The following is a 7,452-nucleotide window of genomic DNA, read 5'->3' as shown; positions in this document are numbered from 1 at the left end:
TTTTTGCAGGGTGGTAGCGGGAAGCTCGTGAATATTCATGAGGGAACTGATCCCTGATTGGCTGGGACTTGTTGGCTGGGACTTGGCTCGCTGGGACTTTGTCAGAGGGCTTGTGTGAAAATCACGAACGCAAATGAATTAAACGTTGTTATAAATCAACACGAATAATGTGACACATAATACCCACCTACTACATGGCAACTCTATAGCTACCTTTCTGTAAGTAGGCCTACAAACGTTAGCTCACTCGTCTAAAAGCCCCTGTGAAACTGTTATGTGTCACGGGGGCTACTGTAGTAAATCCTTTTTGTATTTATTATATTTTATAACGTTATGTATAGCGCATCGGCAAATGAATTAAACGTTGTTATAAATTAACACAAATCATTTTAGCAATAATGTGACACATGATACCCACCTACGGCAACTCTATAGCTACCTTTCTGTAAGTACAAACGTTAGCTCACTCGTCTAAAAGCCCCTGTGAAATTGTTATGTGTCACAGCCTGGGCTACTGTAGTAGCCCAATTTTTTTATTTATTATATTTTATAACGTTATGTATAGCGCAGTGCTTTCGGCAGCTGGTGATTGTTTCCAAGTTTTTTTTTTCTAATTGTTGTCCATCCATGTCTTGATATTTCCATTAAGATTCCATTCTGTTCTGTTTCTAGAAGTAGTGAGCATAATGGCAGGATTTATTAAAGCTTGCAACATTTGCCAGACCCATGTCAACTTTGAGGAGATGGAGCTGCTGGAGGTTAGGTGTAGATGGATAAGAATAAACCGTATGATTTCTGATATTTGTTCATGGGTTCTGCCACACCCCACAACCAATTACATTATAGAAAGAAGGGCCATAAAATCTGTAGGCCTATCCATAGAATATTTTCGCGTAGGGCTAAATTAATTTTAATATTGATTTTCACCTATCAATCCACCTACTACACGGCAACTCTATAGCTACCTTTCTGTAAGTGCCAAAACAAACGTTAGCTCGTAATGCTAACTCGTCTAAAAACAACTAGGCTACTGTATAACATGTGTCACACTATTGATACAATGATTTGTATTGATTTATAACAACGTTTCATTTATTTGCGTTCGTGATTTTCACAAGCCCTCTGTTTTCACAAGCCCTCTGACAAAGTCCCAGCGAGCCAAGTCCCAGCCAATGAGGGATGAGTTCCCTCATGAATATTCACGAGCTTCCCGCTACCACCCTGCAAAAAATAAACTCGCGGCCCGCCAACTAACATGCAGAGATGTATGGCAAGCCGAGTGTGCCACAATTCGACTTCAATTAAACGCGTTCTGAAACGCCAGCACGCGTGCCCAGAACGCGTTTTGGTTTTCCAGAACGCGTTCCGGCGTTTCAGCGCGCACGCCCAGAACGCGTTCCTATGGCAAGCCGAGTGTGCCACAATTCGACTTCAATTAAACGCGTTCTGAAACGGCAGCACGCGTGCCCAGAACGCGTTTTGGTTTTCCAGAACGCGTTCCGGCGTTTCAGCGCGCGCGCCCAGAACGCGTTCCGGCGTTTCAGCGCGCGCGCCCAGAACGCGTTCTGGCATTTCAGCGCGCGCGCCAAGAACGCGTTCCGGCATTTCTGCGCGCGCGCTCAGAACGCATATTAGCATATTAACAGCACGCGTGCTGTTAATATGCTAATGCACTCCTCCCCTCAATTTTCTCAGCCAATAGATTTGAGCCGTTTTCACCTAATCATATGCTAGGGCAAACACACAGACAACATCAGTCGAGACCAGAGCTCTTCTTTCGCGAATCTTTTCTGTTGTGTCGTTCTTAAAGTCGAAAGATGTTAAGATGTTTCAAATTAGGTGGTTAATGTGGAGGTGGTGAACACTACAAGTACATACACTTTGACTATACACTATCTAAGCTACTTGACCGAACATTGTGTATGGTAAGTGCCGTGGCAACTATGATAACATAATTAAAAAATACTTTTATTTATAGCGTATCGTTTATTACATTTATTTATTACAGCATTACATGAGTCAGCTTATTCGTCTTCTGAGTACAATAAAAACAATAAAAGAGTTCAGAAGTTAGAGTTAAAATTCCATTAGAAGTAAATAAGTCCGTCTGAAGTATTAACATGCAGTTGCAGGTTTTAGCCTGTACGTGGTAGTAGCCTATAAGACGAGGTATAATTCACTTCATCAGTTGGAATGAGACAGATAGAAAAAACTATATATATATAATATAGGGAGGTGAGGAGATAGATACTACTACAACTGATACTATTGGTAACCAACTGGTAGGTATTGGTACCCAACAGACCAAGCCCTTTAGGAAGACTTCCATCCCGCTCCTGTCACATTACATAAATAGTTGGTGTATAGCCTATATAAATGTAGAAAATATTGCAGCCAAAATTGCCCCCAAAATATTCACAACATTTACCATTTAACCATCCCTTTTCACATTAAACTGGCCTCTACTCTTGATACATTTGTAACTCACCTACAAACTCACTCATAGCCTTTAATTTAGTGAAACGTTTTGGTCACCTTTTTCCTATTTCTTTTTCACAGTGTCTACACGTCAGGTCATGGTGAGGAATATATTAATCATATATTTATATTAGTTAGTTAGTATGTTATTACTATATTGTTATTAAGTGAACATCAGTCCATGTGTTACAAACAAACAGCAGAAATCAAATGCCGGGAGGAGGGAGAAGCCTGTCTGGGCAGGCTCTATACACTGCGGTCCCGGTCCAACCAGCACCTGCCGACAATCTCCTGATTAGGAGTGAGAGAAACACAGGCATACACACAGCAGGGGCCGGGTCAAAGACCCGCCTGGGTCATCACACCTGCAACTGAACACCTCCAAGAGAAATTGTGGTGGATTACAGGAGGACTAAATGACATATGCTACCAGTCTCCATTGAGAGGGGACAATGTGGAGGGGGTCACCACGTACAAATGCCAACACAGATGCACTCTAGAAAGAGCCGGCTGTACTTGCTAAGGAGGCTGTGGTCCTTCATATGATTAGGTGAAAACGGCTCAAATCTATTGGCTGAGAAAATTGAGGGGAGGAGCGCATTAGCATATTAACAGCACGCGTGCTGTTAATATGCTAATATGCGTTCTGAGCGCGCGCGCAGAAATGCCGGAACGCGTTCTTGGCGCGCGCGCTGAAATGCCAGAACGCGTTCTGGGCGCGCGCGCTGAAACGCTGGGCGCGCGCGCTGAAACGCCGGAACGCGTTCTGGGCGCGCGCGCTGAAACGCCGGAACGCGTTCTGGAAAACCAAAACGCGTTCTGGGCACGCGTGCTGGCGTTTCAGAACGCGTTTAATTGAAGTCGAATTGTGGCACACTCGGCTTGCCATACGTTCCGGCGTTTCAGCGCGCGTGCCCAGAACGCGTTCTGGCATTTCAGCGCGCGCGCCAAGAACGCGTTCCGGCATTTCTGCGCGCGCGCTCAGAACGCATATTAGCATATTAACAGCACGCGTGCTGTTAATATGCTAATGCACTCCTCCCCTCAATTTTCTCAGCCAATAGATTTGAGCCGTTTTCACCTGATCATATGCTAGGGCAAACACACAGACAACATCAGTCGAGACCAGAGCTCTTCTTTCGCGAATCTTTTCTGTTGTGTCGTTCTTAGAGTCGAAAGATGTTAAGATGTTTCAAATTAGGTGGTTAATGTGGAGGTGGTGAACACTACAAGTACATACACTTTGACTATACACTATCTAAGCTACTTGACCGAACATTGTGTATGGTAAGTGCCGTGGCAACTATGATAACATAATTAAAAAACAGCACGCGTGCTGTTAATATGCTAATATGCGTTCTGAGCGCGCGCGCAGAAATGCCGGAACGCGTTCTTGGCGCGCGCGCTGAAACGCCGGAACGCGTTCTGGAAAACCAAAACGCGTTCTGGGCACGCGTGCTGGCGTTTCAGAACGCGTTTAATTGAAGTCGAATTGTGGCACACTCGGCTTGCCATAGAGATGCAGGGGCAGCCGCGCGCTTCGTAACAGAGACAGGGCAGAGCGCGAGTGCGCAGGGGGAATTATAGGAACGCACCAGGATTTGCGGATACCCACATAAAAATGTGCACGGATACGTATCAATCGTCTTGTGACAGATCTTTCACTTGGGTATAACTGCAATAAAATACTTTTAGCAGGGGAAGTTATCTCCTACGGCTACATTCACCATACGGCGTATACCTGCGTATCACGTAGACTACACCACTGCTCGAGGGTAGGACGCTATGAGCATCGTTAGCCTACTATATGTGACGTCCCCAGCGGACAATCCTAGTCTTGGATGCGTTTTATTAAAACACATCCAATACCACGGAATGCCCAGCTTGAGCCATTTCGCAACAAAAACAGTGGTTACCGCCGATATATTACTCAAAGACTACTGTTAGATTTAAACAGCAAAGGTTGAGACATGTTAGAAGTCAACAATAACATAATTTATTGCAGCAATTAAAAATTCCAAAAATAGGCCTACATGCGCAGCCGAAATGTACCGATCAAACGTTACAAGGAAGGCATATAATAAAATCAAATGATTCCATTGCTCTTGTGTGGGAGGTCGCTTTCGAGCTGCACTTGCTGTCTCCCTCTGATTTTAATTCAACCATCGTGGTTAAAATGTCCTCATATTGATCAATGACAGGAGGCTAGACATCTACTACTGAAACTAGCGGGTGTCGGAGAATTTCTGCAGGCGTTTTTTGTTGCAATTGTTTGCATTAAGCACTGTAGGCGCTTCGGTGAGGCTGTGATGAAGTTCACTATTTATTGGACCCTGTCTAGACAGTAAGGAACATCCCTGACCTTAGTTAATCGCGTTTGTAGTCTACACTCAGAGTCAGGACCGGTGTTGTGCCGAAAAGTCATCAGCTGCCTGCCAGAAAGTGATTTCAGCCGCGGGAGCGCGCACAGCCTGTTAAAGCCAGGCTATATCGCCTCGAAACGTGTGTGCGGCAGCAAAGTCAGATCAGTCATACTAGTCAATATAGCACTACAGGACTATTGTCCGCTGTATTAACACAGATATGTATTTTAAGGTGACAAGACATCGACGTTGTACGGGTCGTCGACGTCTGATCAGTCATAGGCTACTAGTTAGGCTACAGGACTATTGTCCGTGAGACAATTATCCTTCTTTATATTTTTAAAACATCGAAATTATTTCTGTGTGTCTATTTTATACTATAAAACATATATTTTCTCACTATGCATTGTTTTCCCAGATTATAGATTTTTGAAGAAAAAAATATTTTCTTCTCAAAATTAATTGAAAACATTCATGAGTAGGTCCTATCACATTAAATAGATTAGGGTTCAAACTGACACTATAACTTTCATGTGGGCTTTGTTGGGTAGATAAGAACCAATCCAGTCTCTTTTATCAGCTGTAATACATTATGAAGCGAAAATATGACACATTGGAGTCCTTTTCCTCCTGCCAGAAAATGATCTCAAGCCCTCTCTTGGTACTGAAATGTCTTATTTGCCTTAAAATGAGTTGAGAACATTCATGAGTATCAAATTACATAGATTATATCCCATCCAGTGTCTATTACCAGCTGAAACACCTTCACATGGGCAAATATAAGACATTTCAGTCGTTTCCCTCCTGCCAGAAAATTATCTCAAGCCTTCTCTTTGTACTGAAATGTTTTATATGCCTTAAAATGAGTTGAGAACATTCATGAAGGTAGGTGACCTTGGGTGTCTTGAAAGGCGCCTCTAAATTAAATGTATTATTATTTATTATTATGAGTATCAAATTACATAAGATTGCCACTCAGCTACCCCTGCCTAGACACTTCACCATTTTGATCTTACCCCTGCTACAGCCCGTGCCAGCCATTTCCACTTCACTGCCCAGGATTTTCCTAACAATAAATCAGTTTAACTTCATCCATTTTTATTGTCTGTGTTCTGCACTCAGCACAACCCCATAGCAGTCATGTTATTACAACAAACAAGCCAAAACAAACAAATGTTTTCATATTAAAACTATTTATCAGGGGAAGAAGACATTACCTTCATGACCAAAACACCACAGTTACAACCATCCTTTTGAATGCTGTGTTTGATTGTGGCTTGCTGCCACTTTACATCCACCCAATCAGTCTTCTGATAGCGGTTCTGCCGCATCCTGAAGAACTGGCTGTAGTGATGGTTGAAAGATTCAAAACATATTTTATCGTGATTGTAATTTCAATTCAATGAGGGCCTACTTTGCTACAAACATTACATCATTCTTAATGTTAAATAAAAAATAATACAAAATTGCAAGAGATTCACAATTCTTTTTGTACACGACTGAAATGTCTTATATCTGCCCATGTGAAGGTGTTTCAGCTGGTAATAGACACTGGATGGGATATCATCTATGTAATTTGATACTCATGAATGTTCTCAACTCATTTTAAGGCATATAAAACATTTCAGTAGGCCTACCAAGATTCGGCTTCAGATCATTTTCTGGCAGGAGGAAAACGACTGAAATGTCTTATATTTGCCCATGTATGTGGATGGGATATAATCTATGCCTACGTCTTTGATAATGAATGAATGGAACGTTTCATTTTTAATGTCTACAAATATTCTATACTAGAGCCAATCAATGAAACCTTACGCGGAATCAGATAAAGTCGGCTCTCTTGCTGCGCAAAGTATGTTCCAGAAATCAGCACATTAAGATAAATGTAGTTGTCACACAAGCTATTTTGGATTTTTTGTAATATGGAATTATTTCAGGGGGGAAAATGCCGTGAATAAATGTATGCACAGTGCGTTCAGGATTAGGACTGATATAATTGTCGGACTCGGCCTAATCAATTGTGTTTTAATATCTTTAGCATTCATATTATTGCACTCTATTCTTTTCGTAAGCTACTCTGCTGTTGGCTTTGATGGGGAGATATTTTAACCCTTTTAACCCCATTTTCCTGCGACATTCCTGCGTCTCCCCCTGCGTCATAGCCCGTTTCAGCACCATGTCAGTGGACAGGTACAATCCTGAGAACGTCGTGAGTGCAGCGAATGCGCGTTGATGTTAAGAGGAGTTTCGGGAAACGCGCCAAAGAAATTAACGATGGTTCGAAAGATCCATCGTGTGAATGATCGTACGAGCGAAGATCCATCGTTATCGGGAAACTGGGCCCAGACCAGACCCACGGGAGGACGAGCTACGTTCTACTGCCCTCTGCTGTCTGAAGTCACAACGTGTCTTAAGTGTTGAAATATAAATCTCTATAGATTCGTGCTTACGTAGAAATCCATTAAAACCAATTCATGAAAATGTTAAATTAAAGTTAAAACAAATGCAAGAACGGAGAGGGGGGGACCTTGGGAGGACGGGGCACCCTGGGGGAGGAGGGGGCACTCTGGGGGAGGAAGGGCACCCTGGAGAGGAGAGGGCATACTGGGGA

This window comes from Gadus macrocephalus, chromosome 2, assembly GCF_031168955.1.
Source record: "Gadus macrocephalus chromosome 2, ASM3116895v1".
NCBI lineage: Eukaryota > Metazoa > Chordata > Actinopteri > Gadiformes > Gadidae > Gadus > Gadus macrocephalus.
Note: the sequence above shows the minus strand (reverse complement) of the source record.